General features: G+C 38.5%; 1 protein-coding gene across 5 annotated transcripts in view; it reads right to left on the bottom strand.

The window, feature by feature from the left end:
- Positions 1-21,215, bottom strand: part of RBM47 (RNA binding motif protein 47) — a 112,050-nt gene that overhangs the window by 39,976 nt on the left and 50,859 nt on the right. The window contains exon 1 of one of the 5 annotated variants that reach the window (XM_038401024.2): positions 17,921-18,155. The exons of the other annotated variants lie outside the window; for them this stretch is intronic. The gene's annotated coding sequence lies outside the window, so the exon portion shown is untranslated. Of the gene's footprint in view, positions 1-17,920; positions 18,156-21,215 lie in introns of those variants that run through there. 5 annotated transcript variants of the gene reach the window in all.

The following is a 21,215-nucleotide window of genomic DNA, read 5'->3' as shown; positions in this document are numbered from 1 at the left end:
GATTAAACTATCGTGTAACACAGGCAGAAACTAGGAGGGACCAAAGTGCACCAATGCCCGAGATTCCTGCAATAGTAAAGAACTGATCTTGTGAGAAATACCCAGATGATCCTAGCAAGCCACCAGCATCCAAGGCTGCAGGGGAAGGCAAAACACCCAAAGGTCCCTGCCAATTGAACTTTGGGGAAAATTCCTTCCCAGCCCCCAAAATGGTGATCAGGTTGACACTGAACATGTCAGCAAGACATATCTGCAATTGTTTTAAACCAAAACCATTCCATGCAAATTTGTCAAATGTTTTGTTCAAGCCAAATCTGCATTTTTCAATTTAAAAAAAAAAAAAGTATTGTCCAAAAAATGTAACCTCGTTCTATGCCCTACTACAACCTCCACCTTTCTGGCCTTTTTAATGTTCACCATGTAACCTTCAGTCTGTCCAAAGCTCTGCTGTAAAAGTAAGCTACCTCCCCTGACAGTCGACCATATTCAGCCTCTCTAAGGCCATGTCTGGTAGATCAGTGCTGCTGCAATTGTCGCAGTGGGTGTTGATTTAGTGGGTCTAGTGAAGTTCCGCTAAATTGATGGCAGAGTGCTCTTCAGTCAACTCCGGTACTTCACCGGAACAAGAAGATGAAGGTATGTCGGTGGGAAAGCATCTCCCATCAATGCAGCGTGGTGTAAACACCACGGTAAGTCAACCTAAGCTATGTCGACTCCAGTTATGTTATTCATATGTAATTTAGGTCAACTTACTGCGGTAGTGTAGCCAAGGCCTTAAAATCCCTTCACTGTCTCCCTATTGCCTCAAATTACGCTTTCTTTCTTGCTTTCTTGGGCCTCCTGAATTTATCTCCTTCCTACATCTCTGTTCTTATCATTTTTGCTTCCCAGTGCCTTCTGCACTTAGCCCAGGCTTCACGTCTGACTACCTGACTACCATCTCTGTGTCCTTCTCCAATACTTTCCTGAGTGTCTTCTTTCATGTGGTCTTCTCTGTCTAAAAACACCTTTTAAATTTTGCTTGTCGTGCCTCATCTTCCTCCATTAAGCCCCTTCTCAAAACCTATTTTTTCAAGCAAATTTATAAACTACACAGTGTTATATTCATATTAACAACAATCACCAAAACAAGCAACAGCGGTGTAACTCTTAAGATAATAGACTCCTCTCCCAAAAATCACATGATCTTACTGTCTTCACTCTCATTCTCTTTCTTCCATCAACTACCTCTTTGTGTCTATTATCTCCTGTTGTTCTAGAGCTAACTTGTATTAAAAATTTTGGGGGCAGGGACTCTGTCTTTATTTGGTTTGTGAAGTGCCATGCATGCCAATGGCACTGTATAATCACTACTAAGAAAGGGATATAATCATTTTGAAATTTAGTCCATTTAAAAACAAAAGAATTTCGGTAATTTCAGCTGCTATATTTATGCCAGTCCCGAGATTTCCCCTGCTAATTTATTTGGTGTTACAATAATGTTTCCTTATTTTAAAAAGTGTTTTTCTCCCTTCTGCTATATGAAAGACCCACACAAACAGGGAAAACTGACCAAGTGACTACTTAGGGGGAAATAGCAAACCTGAATATATGCATAGCACCAGATATTCATATGCTCAGCACCCAGCTGCGACTGTTGTGACATTTGAATCTCAATATGCTGAGCTCTTGTGAAACGCTGGCCTATATTGCTGTCAAATGCACATAGTAAACATAATGGGGAAAAACCAGAAAAATATTTTTCTCTCTAATCTCTTTCATTTATAGTAATCTCTGGTGTTCCTCGGTACAGTATACAGCAGTTAATTTTAACATAATAGTAACAAGGAAAATATTTTCAGACAAAAAAAAAAAGGAGTATGTGTGGCACCTTAGAAACTAAAATTTATTTGAGCATAAGCTTTCGTGAGCTACAGCTCACTTCATCGGTCCCTCTAATAAAACCAGAAGCAACCACAAAAAACAGCAGATATATGGCAACCTAGAGAATCGACTGTACTCATGAATGAGAATGGCAAAAGGCAACATTTATCTCCTGATGTCGGCTTGAAGGTTTGGGTTTCCATGAAGGTTTGTGTAGTGGCTTTGGGCATCCTCCTCTTTTCAGCTTTCTGCAGACAGCTGAAATCAGTTTGCTTATTATCTTTTTAAAGGTTTTGTTTCCTGTGTTTTCATGGTCGAAGCTGAAGCACCAAAAACTAGTGTTTAATATTGAACAATGTTCTTGTTTCTCATCTGAATAAGGAAGCTATAGCTTGTGGATCTGTCCAAGTAGAGTAGATTTCAGAATGGTTTTCAGCTTGTTAATAAATTATGACTATAGCTGTGGTAAGTTTAGACCAGAATTATCAAAGAAATCAGGGAACTGAATGAAGGCAGGGATAATTTACAACAGTGCAAACAGAATCCATCAGTACCTGCCATAGTTTCTAAAAATGTCCTACCAAGTTACGTGTGCATCGTTTTACAACCTCCAATATATGTTCTCATAAAAAAATAAGAGAAAAATTGTGATCTGACATTCCTTGTTGTGGGAATACAAATATGTTGCATTCATGCATAAACATACTCAAATACAATAAAATTGCTTTTCTTCTCAGCGGGCCAAATGCTGTCCCCCATCCCCAGAGGTACAAGGCACAAAATGCAGCTGAGCCAGTTATGTGGTACCAGTGGCACAGGGGCACTCCGGACCCCCTGCATGCTCTAGAACACTGCTCCATTGTCTCTTTCTATAGGTCTGTGGAGGGAGATATTGGGAGTTTGTAAAACATATATAGAGTGTGGAGCCATTTCTACAGCCCATGGACTGCACTACAGGCTGCAGAATGAGTGTGTGAATGTCCTTTGCTCTGTCACTAGTTAGAGAGAGGATTTTCTTCATTCAACACTTTGGTAAGTTGCCTGTTTGTTCAGCGCTTATCTTTACTCATAAGCTTTCCACAAATGATGATGAGAGGTCCTGTTATTTTTTACCCTGTGGGTATAGAGTGGGGGTAAGGTGTCAAAAACATTCAAAATACAGTACCCTCATGATTTATGTTTCCAATGAATGCTAGCTATAAAAGCAGACACTTTGGCTCCTTATGCTCCCAGTTTTAACAATGGTTATCTCTGTAAGTAAATAGACTACCTAGACCATGCTTACCTACAGTATGGCACTTTATTCCCATGTTAAATAACAGTAGCTTACTCTCCCTAAACAAACTCAATTAATTGCTAGCAATAATACGATCCATTGTGGCGATTTTAACAATCCTGTTTTTCCAGCAAAGGGGACATGCTGCCTTATTTGCCTTTCTGGTAGAACTTTTCTGCAAACTAGTTAGCTTTTCCTCCTTTAACTCACAAACTTATTTGTGTAGCCAGCACAGGATTAGAAATTGAAACTACTTCAAATAGTGCAATAGCTTCCCGATAAAACATATGTGAATGGAGGCCCTTCACAGTGGATCAGGAAATATAGGTTTTGAACTCTCAGCTGACTGTTTTATAACTTAGAGTGTGAACTCCTTTTTATAAATGCCAGTTTCCTTATGTTGCAATTAATTTGAGCAAAATGTCAATTGATTTTATTTCCTACTGGATAATCACCTTACTTAAAACTGGGAACTTCTTAAAATTGCTAACATTAATGCTACAAAGAAATGGAAGGAAGGAGATAATTATCATAGACCATGAAAGTTTTCCAAAATTCCTTGTGTACACCGATTCAGGTAACCAAAAATACCCTTCCTAATGTCCACTCATCTGCTCACACGGGGTGAGAATGCTCTCGAGAGCAAGAATATCCTTACCATTCTTATCATCATGGGAAAGGGTGGTTGAGCAAATTTTGTGCCTAGATTTGGGCTAGTAGTTCCAAAATGATTTTGGGAAGCTGATTTGAAAACCAAAACCTCTTGGGCAAATGCATTTAAGTGCTGCTGATTAATCCTGAAGGTGCCTTTAACATTATTGTTATTGCACTTGTCATACACTAAGGGATGGTCAGGTAATCAACAAGCTAGACTGGGAGCACATTCTTTACCTTCTAATCTTGATTAGTTCAAAAATAAGATATGCATCAGCTGATTCTGTGTCCCCAAAGGAAGAATCTCTCATATGTAAGCAAGATGGTAGAGAGGATTTACGCTACTCTCTTTCTGTTCACACTTCTTTGTGCAGCCAGCACAAGTCAGGCAGATTAGAACTCTAAGAAATGGCAGCAAGAGTGTGCATAACTTCAGATAGCCTTAGAACACCTGGAACCCTAATGAAGGAGCTGTACTCTATGGCAAGTTGCATATAAATTCTGCAGCAAGGCCCCAGGAGCCCAGTGCCTGCCATTTCCCCCAATCATAGCTATTTACATCTGGACTATGTGAAAGGTATGAAGTCTGTCAGGTCATATGGATTTTCTAGAGTCTGCATCAGATCATGCAGAATTCAGTCAAGCCATGTGGACCATATACCGTTTATACTAAGCCACATAAACTTGCAGACTTCATAAAGTCCAAACAGTGTGTAATATATGTGGCTCATATGTTAAGGATATGACCCAAATACAACATTTGTGCTGTAGTACTTAAATGGAAGCTGCCACTCTTACTGTCTAACTGCTTGCCTTATATGCCCTTTCAAAAATAGTCAATGGTACTTCTAGTAAAGCCAAGCAGGTTAAATCAACTTAGGAGTTTGCAGCTCAAACAGTTTAGAAGTTATGGTGATCCATGCAAAACAAACAAACAATCTCTGAAAGTAAACAGCCACAAATTTTTGGTTTCCATAGCTCCAAAATGCATATGATTTGCCTGAAACTTTCCAGAAAAAAAATCTACCCTGAGCTGAAATCTTACATGAGAAACTTCACTTTGATTTTGATAATACTAAGGAGCAAATATTTGAAAATCAGGCTAATAGCAAGAAACTGGTTTCAACTCTAACTATAGAAAAATTAACATCCTCTTACAATTAAGATCAGGAGGGCCTTACAATGGGAAATGTTGGGCAACCTTAATAAAAAGTGGCACTATCAGCCCCTCCTTTAATGTTGCCGCCATTGAAATATTGTGATTAGAAGTGGTAGAATATTTTTCCGATGAAATAAAATTTCACTGGAAAATGTGGATTCATCAAGCTCAAAATGTTTTGCCCAAAACATCTGGGTTCAACAAACTTTGGGTAAATCCAAAGGGAACCCTGGATTCCTGGCAGGCTGCTGGGAACCCTAGTGCTTCCTGAGTCCATGACTCATAGGCTGACTTTCCAGCAAGTGCCAGTCCTGGGGAGCAAATTTATTTTCAGAACACCATGTAGGTGTTCCCTAGCTATTCTGGGGCCCTATGCAGTCCCCCCACCGGAGGGAGGGGGCAGGCCTCTGCTGGGGGGGAACAGAGGGGCTGGCCCCAGGCCTCCGCGGCGGAGCAGGGAGGAACTCCCCTGAGGAGTGCAGCAGGGCTGGGCCTGCACTTCCTGCCATTGGTGAGTGCAGGCCCAGCCTGCTGCACTCCTCAGGGGAGGGGGGCGAGGCAGGGGCAGAGCAGGGGCGGGAAGAGGCAGAGCTGGGGCGGGGAAGGGACAGGGTGGGAAGAGTCAGAGCAGGGGTTGAAGCAGCATGCAACTGCACAGGGCACCAGGAAATTTGGTGTGTACTTTGTGTATGGGTAAGGATGGCCCTGCCACGTAGTGATGTTTCCAAAACAATATCTAGATCTATATCTATCTCTCTATTTATTTTGCGAGAAACATATAAAAATTCAGTTCTGGTTTTTAACTGAATTTTTTTTTCATTATTTTTGCCTCAGCTCCTCAATCAAAAAAATCAGTTATTCAGTTAGTTAATTGTGATGCGATATATTTAACTAATATAGCAAAAATTTTGGTGTTAACTAGGAAACTAGAAAATCATACTTCATAGCCATATTTGAATGAGGGAGTTATATTTTACATCCGAAAGGCTGTAGAACTGACGTGATGTGTCTTTAAAAGGTAAGCTCCATGCTGTATTTTATCTAGAAGAGCACCATCTGAGATATGGATGGCATCCAAGCTGTGTTTATGGGATCCTCTTCACAGTGTGTTTGAGACAGAGATTTGTAGTGAAAGAACTGATCTAGCAGTTTGACTCAATAAGAAACTGGCGGTCATCAAGAAAGGATTCTGGCAGTGCTATATTTAATAATTCAATGTGTCCTGTCATCTGATTGCATATATTTTAGGCTTTGGATATTTATTGTCATTAACATTATTATAATCTTAGAAATTACAAAGGTCTGACATTATTTACACTTTTCACATGTAGCCAAATATACTCTAGTACATTTGGTAAATAATCATTTAAGCCCTACTCCTGCAAACTCTTACACATGAGTTTAACTTTAAGCACTGAGTAGGCCCATTGAAGTTTGACTTCAAGTGCCTAAAATTACCAATATTCAAAAGTGTTTGCAGGATTGGCACCTCAGTCAATGCTAAGATAATTTGGGAGTACTTGGATAACATTTCTTAATGTTTCTGCAACATGTGAAAATTTGTATGTGCTTGATTTTTGCAAATCTTTGTTCACATGGATAATTCTTACTCATATAAAGGTTTGCACAGTCAGGCCCAGTACTACTAATAAAAAAACTTGATTATTGTTTATTAAAAATTAGCAATAAAGATATTTTAAAAATTAAACAGAACGTACCTGAGGCTCTAGACCAGACCAGTACTGAAGCATGTGTTTAAGATATATGTAATCCTATTGGCTTCAGTGGTGCTGCATAATGCAGGTGTAGGGATCCAGCTGCATGGAAATAATTGACAAATCAGGGCCTTAGGGCCAAATCTAATTTGCCTTCCCCACAAGGGTAATAACATTGACGTGAATGGGATTACTCACATGAAGAAGAAGTGTCCCTTAAAGGTGGGGCTAAATTCAATTTTACTTGATGTTTTTTTTTCATAGAAGAGCTAATCTTGACCTTTTTTGGGAGAGGGAGAGGGAAGAGGAAGAGTTACAGATGCTCTTAGCCCTGGTCTACACTATGAGTTTAGGTCGAATTTAGCAGCGTTAGATCGATTTAACCCTGCACCCGTCCACACGACAAAGCCATTTTTGTCGACTTAAAGGGCTCTTGAAACCGATTTCTGTACTGCTCCCCGACGAGGGCATTAGCACTGAAATCGACATCGCCGGGTCGAATTTGGGGTAGTGTGGATGCAATTCAACGGTATTGGCCTCCAAGAGCTATCCCAGAGTGCTCCATTGTGACCATTCTGGACAGCACTTTCAACTCAGATGCATTAGCCAGGTACACAGGAAAAGCACCGGGAAGTTAATGAAAAATGATGTCATTTTAAATTAATGTGCAAGGATCGCTTCACCTGCTACTGAAACGGTAGCAATCTTTGGGATGAAACACAACTGTTTAACACTGTACAGAAACACCAGGCCCTGATTCTGCAACTGGATCCATGAAGACGGATTCCTGTGCCCATTCTGTGCACCACTGATTTCTGTGGGGCTTCACACAGGTGCAGGGAATGAGAGTTCATTGCAGGATTGGGGCTTAAATTTGTAACTCACTTTGGGATGAGACACAGTTCGTGATTGTTCTTTAACATGTTACCTTTCTCTGTATTGCATTTGTGATGCACTGATGGTAAATTTTAAGCACAGAAAGCAGCAAACTTCAGCTCTGAAAACCTCAGGGTGTTTTCCATCCTGATGTGTTGCTCTCAGAAAGGTGGGAATTCAGACCCTTCCATTGGCTATTCTCTCTGTGATTGAATAGTTACCACTGAACTGTCTGATGTGAGTTCACCCTCCCATAGAAGTGTTTCCCTGAATGTCCCTCTGATAGCTAATCCTTTATACCAGGGGAAAACCAAGCAGCTGCAGTGTTCTTTTGGCCATTTTGCATCTCATTGCTGTAGGCTGCCCCTTTCTCCTTGAAGCTGGTAAAATGTTTTGTTTTACCCCATCCTCTCATGTTTTCCTCTCATTTTCCTTTTCTCATTCCCAAGGAGGGGGCATATCTCCCTATAGTTTGGGGGTTTTCGGGTTTTTGGGTTTTTTTGTGTGTGTGTGTGTGTGTGTGTGTGTCTTTTCTTCTTGTGACCAGACAGGAGCTAATGGATTATGAGAAATAAAACAAGAAATCAAGTCTGTTTAGACTTAATATTCTCAATGAATTAGGTTTTTGAAGGCTAACTTGAACTGCATGATCCAGGCTGGTACAGCCCCAAACAGTTTCCCATGACAGCTTTTCTTAAAGGGCCTTCAGCTTCCTCATTCTACCACAAATTTATATATTGGAATATTTGGCCCTATGTAATTCCCATTGAAGTCAATGGGAAGCCATCCACTGAGAGCTGAATCAGTGAGCATTAATGGTTGTGCATCTGTATTGGTAAAACTATTAAGATCAAAAGGGATGAAAGAAAAACTAGTGCAAATACAAAATAATGTCATTCTATAAAAACACTTTCTATAAGCAAAGAGGAAAACATAATTGTTTACAAATAATATACTGCTAGTGTAATACATGTAGCCAAGATGTACTTAGAAAGGTTCACATTATTCATCCCGAAAAGTTCTAGCTATTAAATTATTTAGTGATGTAAAATTTGACAGAAATAAAATGAATGTTAGATCAGTGATGGCCAATGACATTCATGAAGTTCTATAAAGTGGCTCCCTCTGCCATCATCTCTAATACAAAGGATCCTTCTGCATAGACCACAGCTCTCTGAATGCAGACCATCATCTTAAATAGTCCTGGTGGGTCACATCTTTGTTCCTTTATATAAAAGATGAGAAGTGGGAGGCTACAGTCTCATCCATTTTATGCAAGGTACGTCTGGACCTCTGTCAAATTACCATTGAAACCCTCTGTGAAACAAACTTTGGGTGTCTCTAAGTTAAAGCAGGCACAGATATGTGCCCCAGAACTGGAGATTAGAATAGACATTTTCACATCTTATTCTTTTTACAATCTTTCATTTTTCTTCTCATCTCAAAATGAACTGGCTGTAGCTTTATCACTGGGTTACTCTATATGCTGAAGGAACCCATGACTTAGATTTGACACAAAATTCAAATAAATATAACACTAACTGAGCCACATAACTAAAATTTATAAACTACATTCTGGAAGAACATGAATTTTAACAAAATACTAAATGTACTGTCTCAAACTTCCCAGAAGTCCACTGGACAAACAATGTATAGAAGACAATGATCTTATCTTCTCTAGTCTGGCTTGTTAATAAAATTTTACATTTACTTAAAGGAACAGTACCAAAATTTGAATCCTCCAAAACTTTTATAATTACACTTTTTGTATGCCAACAGATTGTAGAACAAAGCTATCAGGCCTCAACAACTAGAGCTTTTACCATCTTAAATCCCAATTAATTAATTTGGCAAGCAGAACAACAACAAACTCAGGATGCTATGTTTGGCAGCGTTGCTGAAGTGTCTCTGCAAGTACGCACACACACACCCCTCCTGGAAAAATGCAATCCTAATAAATGCTACACTAGGAATTCATCACATTGTCCACTCAACTCATCATCTGTGATTTTTAGAGTACTCCATGCCTTATTTTTGAGACTAGGATTTTATCTTTATTAAGAAAGAATGTAGATAAATAGGCAAGATTTGCGGGCTGGAATATAAAATATGGGTTTGCCCGCCTTGATAGTGTCCTTGTAAAATTCTAGGCTTGTACATAAGATTTGTTTGAGAGCAGTAATCCTTGGTACTACTTATGATAGAATTTCTACATAATTTTTTTAACCAAAGAATTCTACAGTTTTCCACTAAATGTTGTCTCTGTTTAAACACACAGGATCCTAATGAACATCAAGATAAGCATGTGAGTAGTCACATTGACTTCATGGTACAGCTCATGGGTTTAAAGTTACTCAAGTGCATCGATACCTTGCTGGATCAAAGTCTAACTGCTTATTACACCCCAGAAGACTGACATCACAATAACCTCCATGCAACACCAATTAAAAATATCAGAAAGAGCTCAACTAATGTACACAGCTAGTTCTCTTTGGCTGCCCTGAAGATCATCCTTGGTAATTCAGGGGTTTGTTTATTTAAATTTCTTTGCATTAAATGCAAATATCAGAGAATTTGAGCCTACAGCGGTTCATCACCACAACCTAACTTGTGAAGAGGATTCCATGTTTTCTTGCTTAACCTAATTTCACCACCTCCAGTTTGTACCTCCGCAGTGCAACTGGGTCCTTGTTAGTTTAAAGAGAGTTTCGCTAGGCATATGAATCCCTCTGCTTCTGCTTATATAAGAAAGCTGCTGACATTAGAAGTTATTCTATTTACCTTAAATGATTTAAAAAAAAAAACCCTAAAAAGAAACAATTCTGGCTCCAGAAAAACTGACATCTAGACAGAATATAGTTGCTTTGAAAGGTGTCCAAAAAATTGTATACATTACTTCACTTAGTAGATGCAGTATTATTTGCATTTAACAGAGTACTTTAAGTATCCACTACCAGCTGTTTGAGTCAAAACATTTCTCAGCATAAAATATACTACTATTTAAGGCTAATGATCTTATTAAACAGGGATGAGAATTCTACACAGTACCAATGACTATAATTATAGCATGGATAATATGTAATTAGTACACGAATGCATCTCTTGCTGTTTTGAAGCCCTATCTGAGCAGAAACGATGAGTCCCTCTATTCAACCTTATGGGATTATACATGTATTCCTTACACTAGAAAGGAGGAGAGTCCTTTTTCAATTAGGAATATCTTTTATTTTATTATTCTCTAATTAAACTCTGTCAAAACTCTTAGCAGAGAGTCAGTTGTACACTGATTTTTTTCCTCCTCCTGCAATTCAGGAGTGAAATATAGGCTCCCCTTACTGTGTAACTGGTGCTTTTTCCTCATTGATATGCAACCAATTTATTTTTCTTTAAATTAGGACCCAAGTCTGTCATTTTGATCAAACAAAACATTATGCTTCTTTAAAATAACGTCTAGTTCAGTTTTGAAATTTCACAGTCAGAGTCATATGTCTGAATGCTGTGTCGAATATTCAGAACAGAAAAGAGTGATGTCTGTGACTTCTGTGGTTGACCTTCCAGTTATTGCCTCTTGTATGGCCTCCATCACCATAATACCTGAGCACCAATCCAAGACACTGTACCTACATTTTGATATATTTTTAAAACATGTATGGAACCATACACATGTTCCATAATCTGTCACTATTATAATCCTGGTTTTCTCCACAGTACTCTGTTTGTTGTGTTTCTTTGCTGTGTTATGCCTAACTACCAAGCACAGTGCTTATTACTATGTGTAATCCCATTGAACTTCATAGTAGTAAGCACTCATGATACCAAGTAGTCACATTGAGGAGTACTTGCAGCAATAAGTTCTATGTCCAGAAAAACGTGCACACATGCTTTACACTCTGAGTAGTCCCAGTGAAGTCAATGTAAAGATGAACATGTGTGTAAGTCCTTGCAAAATTAGCTCCTTGTATTTAAATTTCTTTGGGGCAGCACCTTCCATTTTTGGGGTACATATGGCTAAGTATATGGGTGGTGTGAGCACTGTCTGAGGGCTGTAGAAAGGGGAGAGCTGCGCTGTACAGGAGCTGCCAGGGAGTGATTCTAGGAGAAAGCTTTTACAAATATGTCAATAATCAGGTTAAAAAGAATACAGTCTCGATGTATCACAGAATATTTATATGACAATTTAAAGCTGAGAATTTGGATATAATTTAAACTAAATCAGTTCAGAAAAGCTTAATATGATCCCAGTCCAGGTAAAGCTTCTGGGGCTGTTCATCATTTTCTTATGCACACAGAAAATTCTTTGAGGGAAGGGGATCCAAGCATGATACATGCTTTCACCAATGACAATAAAAAAAAGACCTCACTGCTAAGATGCCGCTGTTATTGTCTTATTGCCTTGCATACTCTTTGTAGGTGGGAAAGGAAGGGCTGGGATAATGAATGTTTTCTAAAGCCCTTTGAAAAGGATGAAAAACCACTTAATACTTTGCATCTGCAGAATGTGTCTTCCTCCATTAAGCAACAGAAAAGGTTTGGTTTGAGTTATGTAGTTTCATTTCTAAGACATGCCTTCCTCAGATGACCTCTCTCATATCTGTTCTTACAAAGTATCAGACTTTATTTATTCCAATCATGGAACATAGATGGAAGCTTTCTAACAGTGTCTTTTTTTTCCCCCCTCCCTCACAAATTAATGACTGGGAGATTCATTCCAACTCACTGAATTTTACAATTGAGTGAGAAAACAAATTATATATATATATATATATATATATATATATATATATATATATATATAAAATATAAAAGCCAGGATGGTTTATCCTAAAATGTTTTAATTTACTTGGTCAGTTTCAGGTTAGTTTTAATTATGACTGATATTATATACTATGGTATGTGAGCAAATTTCTGGTGTTTATTTTGTAAGTCTTATTAATAAGAGACATCACTATGGTCTATTGGCTGAAAAGTGGGGAGAAACCAGACATTTTATGTATGTGTGTGTAAATTAGAACATGTGGTGGTTGAGTAATGTGAGGTTTTGCAAGGCTCTGCATTATTTAAGCTGGAGAAGGTCCTGAGCCATCAAATTCAGATAAGAACTCCCCAGAGTTCAGAGGTATTCAGATATTGGCTTTCAGTTGGGTCCATTTGTAATTTAAATGTAATATTTAATCATATTTTTATTTCTTGAGTAGGTGGCCAATTATATCCATCCAGTTTATACGGTGTCCTCTGCTCATTGCAGCATTTGACTTTCAGTCAAATCTATAGAATATCAAAGCGCACAGAAAATATTCCTATTCAAAGAACACAAAGGAAGAAAAATAAGAGGAATATCTTACCTCCCTCTACGCAAGCAATTCTCATTGATATAATTGGGAACTGCACATAATATTGTAGGCAATTAATATTGTAGGTAATTAAAAGTGCTTCATTTAATAGAAACTGCATTTCATTTTGAGCAGTGATTTAAGAGTTCCTTTAGTTTGTTCAGATTATTTTAGCAAAAGTGAAATTGGAGGACAGAACGTAAGTATTTGTTCACATTCAGAAATGTGCAGGTATTAAATTATGTAGTTTATTTAAATCATCACTTTCTTAGATTTGCTCTTTTATAGCTCCATTAGCCTCAATGTAGAGAGCAAATCCCAATGTAGTACAGCCTGTTGTGACACAAATATACTTACAGTTCTAGAGGAGAAAGGGAAAAAATTCCCTTCAGTAATGTATTGTTGCCATAAGAGGAAAAAACAGTTCCCCTCCCCCAAGTAAACTTTTTGTGTGTTAAGTCTAAAGAAGTGAACTAATTAAAATATTGTCAACAATTGAGCCATGGGCAGTCTAGCCTAGCAGTTAGAGCAAGAATCAGGCCTACCAGTTCGAGCTGAATCCAGATAGGGCGGGTTCCAGGAGCGAAGCCAAGGGTCATAGCCAGGAATGAGAGGCCATAGCCTAAGCTGATATTTGTTCAATATCTATTTTGATTTAGTTGGGGATTAGGTCCTGCTTTGAGCAGAGGGTTGAACTAGATGACCTCCTGAGGTCCCTTCCAGCCCTGATATTCTAGGATTCTATAAGCTGAAGGGCTAGCTGGAGTTGTAGGCAGAAGGTGGAGCTGAGAGTCTGAGCCAGAAGTCAGAGATCAGGAAGGAGTTGGGGGCTAGAGGTGGGAGCTGGTATAGCCTGGGGCTGAAGCAAGAGCAAGACTGGAGATAGGGGAGGCCAGGCCAGGAATAAGCACAGCGTCAGGCTAGAATGCATTGAGCAGCCGCTGGACAGCTGCTGAGCTTATGTATCAGCCTGCATACCCCTGTGATCAATCAGACAACTTCTATCAGGGCTCACTGGTTGCCCAGAGACTGGCTCTACTGCTGGCTGGCCCCTGACAAATATAGACACATTTTACATTGTTCATCATGAATTAACAGAGTGACCCCGTAACCTTGTTCATGTCTGAGCACAACCCAGACCCATGTTCGTCACACTCATTGTGTCCTGTCTGACTTCCAGACTGTAAGCTTCTTGGAGCAGGGACCTTTTCTACTGACTGTCTGGCATGGTGTCCGACCTTTCAGTGTGATATAAATGGAAATATCTGTTTTGATTCACTAAGAAGTGTGGGAATATACTAAAATCAACATTTCAATAGAATATGCAGGAGTACTTTCAAAAGCTGCAGTGAAACTCCTCTTTTAGTCCTAGGATCAGTGTTTGCAGTTCCCATTTCAAGATACATGAAAAAATTAATAAATATTAAAACAGCAGTGTTAAGTTTTACCATCCCTGAGTATGTTCTTAAATAAAAAGATTGTATGGAGAGACAGACGGACAGACACACAGGAGTGGGGAGCGAGCAGTTGTGTCATATCAAATAGATTTACTACTAAATATCTTAGTGTACATTACATTTTGTATATATTCTTCCTGATCCTACATAATAACTATCTTCTTGATTGCATAGCAACTGCAATACTAGAATGAGTTACAGGCACTGGAATGAACAGTAGAATGGGAATAGAATGTTGGAAGACGCAATCTTTGCCCAGCAGAGAGCAGATTGACAATTTGCCACAATCTTAAAGGACACACACAATTTACAAAGATTGTGACTGACAGAAGTGCAAGGGGCAGAGACAATTGCAGTTCCTGAGCCAGTTAGGAGGTCTGGTTATTTGCGGGCCATCGGGGCAAAAATATTCAGTCTGACTCATTAAAATGCACCTTCCAGAGATCTCTGGGAGAGCAAGCCATATTGCAAATGGGGTGGGAGACACAGGGCTGGATTATTTTCTAGGGCCTGATACAAAATGGCTGCAACAGGGTTTAGGATCTGAGCCAAGAGTCTACATTGCAGTTTATGATTTATACTATACTGTGACCTGTCTCTCATTAGGAACTTTGTAACTCACTCTGGGATACAGTTTGTATGAAAGATGTTTGTATACTAATGTAGCTTCTTGGTGGTTTATTCAAACTCAACACACTTCCAAATAACTACTGTTCTTTCTTGTACCTTTGAAAACTTCCCCTTTCCCTCTAAAGAAGCTGTAATGCCCTATGCCAGTAAAACAGATACACACAGTAAATTAGCAAAACCAACCAAAGAAAAAGAATAAATGTTAATTCCACAGCAAACGCTAAAGGGTCCATTTCTGCTCCAGTTGAAATCAATAGCAGTTCTGGTAATCACTTCAGTAGGTGCAAGATCATGCCCAGTATATTTTTTTAAGAGGGAGAGAGGGCGAGATTTGTCATTGCTGCTGTTTTTTGGATTTGGCAACTGTGATTAGAATTTGGACTTTGTCCATTATCATCCAGTCCCTAAGAAGTGTGTTCTAAGGGAATATCACCATTTTCCAAAATAATCAAGAGACTGGGTCCAGTTTGAATGTGACCATTGATTACAAGTACGTCCTATTCAATTATGAGTAGAAATCTTCCCCTTTCAATATCAATTTCCATGGAAACTTAAAGTGCAATACTTACTGCTCAGAAAAGTGACGCTGTAAAAATGGCATGGTGGGCTCCATTTAATTTTAAGTTTTTTGGTCTATCAATGATTTCTGTATCACATGAGTTCAGTTTAAATTTTTTTTTTCTAATTGCCAGTCCTGCAAACAACCTAAGCTCTGAGAATAAAGCTGGATTGTTTCCAATTCATACACTATCACGCACAGTAAAGGTTTTGCAGGCCAAATTATGATCTCAATAATACCTGTGCAATTCCACTGCTTGCAGTGGTATTTGACTGGTGTTACCTCTGATACAGCAATCAAAATTATTTTTTTTTCAAATGCCTGAGTTAAAAAGTGTCTCAGCCAATTTGCAGTAATCCCGAAAACAGGATAAGAAACTACAGGGAAAAGTTAAAAATAATTTGATATTTTTGTATAGGGAATACTGCATATCCTGAAGTAACATTCTCTATTTATCCAAGGAAAAATTAGAAAAGGTTTAAGAGCAACCACTGTATGACAACAAACTATGGACAGCAGCTTTTGCTCATGGACCTTTTAACTATTATGGCCCCTTTCAATTGAAATTTGTATCTATTTGATGGTGTTTCTTTGTATTCCTGCACAGATATTTGGGAATAAGATTCATAGGTATACAGTGTTTGGAAACCCACCAAAGTAGGTCTTTCGAAGTGTAAACAGGACTGAAAGACTGAACAAATTTTGTCAACAGTCTTATCCCTTCTATTTAATCCATTAATTCTTCCTTATGGTGACCTGCTAGAACTCTATCATCACATGACAATAGGCAAGATAACGTTGCTCTCTTTTGTTTCAGATTTTTACATTTTTTAATCCAGTCCCTGAGTGGGGAGATAAAATCTGTAATCTTTAAAGACTGTAACCAAAAGTTCTTAAACTTTATCAGACCAATTTATAGTCTGGCATTGACAGAAAATTATTTGGATGCAAATACAAGACTCATATTTACTATGAGATCTAGAAATGAAAGTCACTGGTGGCCCCCTGGATTGTTCTTAATACAAGGGTTGCTTTTCTATGCAATAGCTGAAGGACTAGGGTGCTGGTTTTACCTAGACTTTACAATTCTGAAAGCCTATTTCATTTATTTACACCTCAAGGTTGTGGGATTTCAGATCCCGTTTTTTCCAGTAATTGTCTCACTATTTTGCAGGAGCTGTGACCACTGCACTCTGTACTAGGTTTTTAGTGGCCCCATGCAGCATGATACATCAACATCACATTTGGTTTAAGCAACTTTTAATATACTGCAAGGGCTGTTAGCCATTGGTGCTGGATGCTATTAAAGTTTATCTACTAAATCTGGCTACTCTAGCATGTGAGTACAGTAAGCAACACCCAGATTTATAGAGTGTTCCCTCACATCAGAGAGGTATTAAAGCAAAACTGCATAGGATGTTGCATTGAGTTTGACTTAGGAGGAGGAAATCTGAAACAACAGATGCTGTAGCATTTTTTTCCTCTAAAGAAGTAACAGATTTTCCCTTTCTAGTGATATATTTTCCCTATTTTACCTCCCCTCTTTGGATTCAGAACATATTGTACATAATCACAGAATTTTACCTATCACACATTTAATATTTATTACACATCAAGCTATTATTGAAAACTGACCTCGTGATTACCTGAGAACAAACTGGGAAATCATGGGGGTAGGGTGGTTCGATCATTATTAAGGCTTATATCAAATTATAACATTACAGAAGGAGAACATATTACCATTTGGTTGAATCAGCTTATATCATTGTGATATATTTTTTCTATCTATAATATTCTTAGAGCAGTTCTTTGAAACTACTCAGCTTCACTTCTGTCTTTTCTATATGTGGATTATATTAGAAAAAAGTTATAAATCTGATTTCTGATTTGTCTATGTCTCATAACTTGGACAGCACAGGAAAAAAATCCTGAAAAAGTTTGTCATTTTGCCTCTTTTAGCAAAACTAGATTCAACATTTAGCATGTCTTTACAGAGTGAGTCACTAACCACATCCCTGTTTCAATCATTGGATTACACATTTTATTTTAGAAGCCTTGACTCTTGTTCTAACCCTTTGGTTACAGAACAAACTGAGTCCAGTTGGTTTTAATTCATTAGAAAACCTCAACCATATGAAGAACAATAATTACATAATTCTTGTGAATTATACTTCTGCAGTTAAAAAAAAAACCCAAAAGCAAATAGACATTGATCAATCGATGCCTTAGATCACAATTTGTAACTGAATTATATTTGACAAAAACAAACTATAAGGAGAAATGCTAGTTACTGTTTTTATTTTCGAGTTCTGCCATGTAAACCTTTAGCAACCTTTACAGTCAAACACCATTGCTCTTCTTGAATTTCTAACTCAAGAAAAATTAAAATATGAAACAGTACCTGGCAAGTACCTGGTGTGCTCTTGTGCTCTCTCACTCTCTCCCCTCCCACAGGCAGCTTGGCAATGGAATGCCCTTCAAATCCATGGCTGACTGCTTTTGGTAAATGTTTTACGAGACACTAAGCAACCTTCTGTCCCACCCTCCATGCAAACACCATTGCGAGAACACGGTATCATGGTCACAAAGGCACATATATGCAGTATAGAGCAGTGTAAATGCAGCAAAGAAACCCTGTTTTGACTCCCCCTTCCCCTGAAATAAAAAATCCCTAATATGAAAGGGGGATATGAGAGAAGGGTGCCGAGGGGAAAACTACATCAGCAGGACTATTAATAAATATTTTTCAAGGAGTAAATCATGATAACCTTTTTCTTCATTGTTCTAATCTGCAAGCAAACCTAGGTGTGTCTAACAGGAAAACTGACAAACAGTTAATAAAGTGGAGCCATTATCTTTTCTAAATAAATCCTCAGCATAGGAACAGTCATCCCAATGACAGTTACAACTTTAAAAGAAACCAAAAAAAAACCCCATAACCAGCCCTACTGTATTCTGAAATCACACAGTAAAATTATGTGAACAGAACCAAATCACAGTGACAAGCAAAATGAATGTAAAAGGAACTTCTCAACAAGGTGCTTTCCTAATAAGAAAACCTGCCCACTTTTCAGCTTCCCTGAAGTTACCCAAAGTTAAAATTCTACTAGTCCCAAACCAGAGTTTTTGCATTCCATTCAAGTTAACAATTACAAATGGAGGACAGCAGAAACCAGCTGGCATTAAAACAGTGAAACTATCTGACTTGACAAAGTAACACCACTGGTCCCAAAAGAGGAGAGGTCAGTGAACTAACTTGAAAATGACAGCGAGGGTTGAAACAAGTGACTGAATCATACACAACAGTGCAATAGCCTAGACGAACCCTCACTAACTCCTGATACAGAGACACATGCACACAAGCCAACAAAAAAATCTTTTTTTCCCCCATCAGTAAGTGTTGTATTTTTGAGACAGTATATTGTCTGCTGTGTTCTATCTTGTTTTGGGTAAGTTTGATTTATTTTGTCTATTTTGATTTCTTTATGGTCCCTAAATTGTACACATATATATATAAATAAATAATTTTGTGATGGGGCAAGGCCAGATGGCTATAGATAAGTAATGGGAGATAGATATATTGGCTCCAGGCTAAACAAATCCCTGGTACCAGGATAAGTGAAATGGAAGTTGCTCCAGGTCAATTAAGACATCTGGGGCCAGTTAAGAACTTTCCAGAAGGCAGGGAGAACGCTAGGTTGATTGGGCCACCTGAAGCCAATCAGGGGTTGGCTGAAACTAGTTAAAAGCCTCCCAGTTAGTCAGGTGGGTGTGCATGTCAGGAGTTGTGGGAGAAAGTTGTGCTGTTGGAGAGACAGAGTAGTACACACCATATCAGGTACAAGGAAGGAGGCCCTGAGGTAAGGGTGAAGTGGAGCTTGAGGAAGTGAGGGCTGCTGTGGGGGAAGTAGCCCAGGGAATTGTACATGTCATGTTTCTAAAAGGTCAGCTACCATAGCTGATACTATTAGGGTCCCTGGGCTGGAGCCTGGAGTAGAGGGTGGGCCCGGGCTTCCCCACTGCCTTTGCCCCCTGATTAATCACTGAGACTGGCAGACAACAGAGACTGTGCAAGGAAGGATAACTTCTCCTCACCTCCCTCGCTGGCTTATGATGAAAATGGCTCAGTAGACTGTGACCCTTGTCTCTAGAGAGAGAAGGGTTAAGTGGAGGGTCACAGTGACCCTCTGAGACTAGCGAAATCTGCCAGGAAACGTGGGACCAATGGAGACAAGGACAGAGCTTTGTCACAATATATATATATTAAATCTAATCAATCACTTGATACATACATCCAAGCTATCTGTTTGGTGGCTTGTTTTTCATAATGTATACATGACGGTAATGAGTATTCCAATGTTTTGGATTTTATGTATAGTGTGGATTTTGCACTAAGTCAGATCCTTGGCTGAAGTGATTCAGAGAAGGTCCATTACCTTCAATGGAGCTATGCTAATTTAGACCAGCTAAGGATCTGGTTAGGTTGGAGGTTAATTCTAATGAAAAATTAATCCCAAGTCTACTTTTGATTTTTCTCTGTCTACTAGGTCCTCCTACAGTTACTTTAATTCAATCCACTGGCATTTGGAAAGTTCTGCCAATGGATCAGTAGGAGTATGACTAATGTACAGAATAGTATCTGACACACATGATCGCATATGAATTTGTTAGCATTCCAATCAGCAATCAGACTTTGAGTAGACTCATCCTGATGTGTCACAGAAAGGGAAAATAGTTTCCTGGTCCTTCTCAGTTGTAAATTAGAGGGGCAAATATACAACCTAGGAAGCTTTCTATATACATATATTAAGAATAAGACACTGAGTTGTGTAAGTGGTAGCAATATCATCAGCAGCAATGAAGAGGTTCACTGAGCGTGTTGCAGATGGTAAATCACAGGCAACCCCTTAGTTCTCAATACATCAAAGGGGTTTCCTGACACAGAGTACGGATAATTTTTCATCAGGATGCTATTCTTATGCTAATATAAAAGCAAATTGCTATTTTTTGGATAATCCAGTCCCAGTTCAGGGTGGAGAAATGAGGAAAGGGCCATGGGCATGAACAGTTTACATACCTGGGCTGATGCTGAAGTTTGCACATGCAACTGCCTTCAACCCCAGAAAACACATGTAAAGCCTGGAGGTCACTGACATTTCGATGTTAAATTACATTTTATTTTTACATGTTTTAAGCAAAGACTTTTGTAAAGACAGTTTATAATTTGAGTATCCTCTTCAGTTTCCAGGCCATATGTGTTTAAAAATACGACATCCAGGGAATTTTGTTGTTGTCTTCAATCAAAGTCTACCCTCATGCTTTGTTTTATACTCGAAAGAATTTTAGGCAGCCCCTGAAGACAAGGAGAAGGACTGAGAGGCCAGCTGGGAGGAGAGAGGATTGGTCAGTTGCTCGCTAGAGCTGGGTGAAGTTTTTCAACCAATTTTTTTTTTTTTTTTTGAGAAAATGCAGATTTGGCATCAGTGAAACAATTTAGCAAATTTGTGTCAATTTTGCCAAATTGTTTTAATCAAAAAAACAAACAATAACAAATTTTGAAAAAATAGAAACATTTAACTGTTTTTATTCAAAATGACTTTTCATTTAGAAATGTCCTTTAATTTTATTTTAAACATTAAAAACATGCTCAAAATCAAAACACAAGATATTTTGTTTGACCTAAAATGTTTTTGACT

Source organism: Dermochelys coriacea, chromosome 4 (genome assembly GCF_009764565.3).
Source record: "Dermochelys coriacea isolate rDerCor1 chromosome 4, rDerCor1.pri.v4, whole genome shotgun sequence".
Classification (NCBI taxonomy): domain Eukaryota; kingdom Metazoa; phylum Chordata; order Testudines; family Dermochelyidae; genus Dermochelys; species Dermochelys coriacea.
This window is presented reverse-complemented; position numbering and strand designations above follow the sequence as displayed.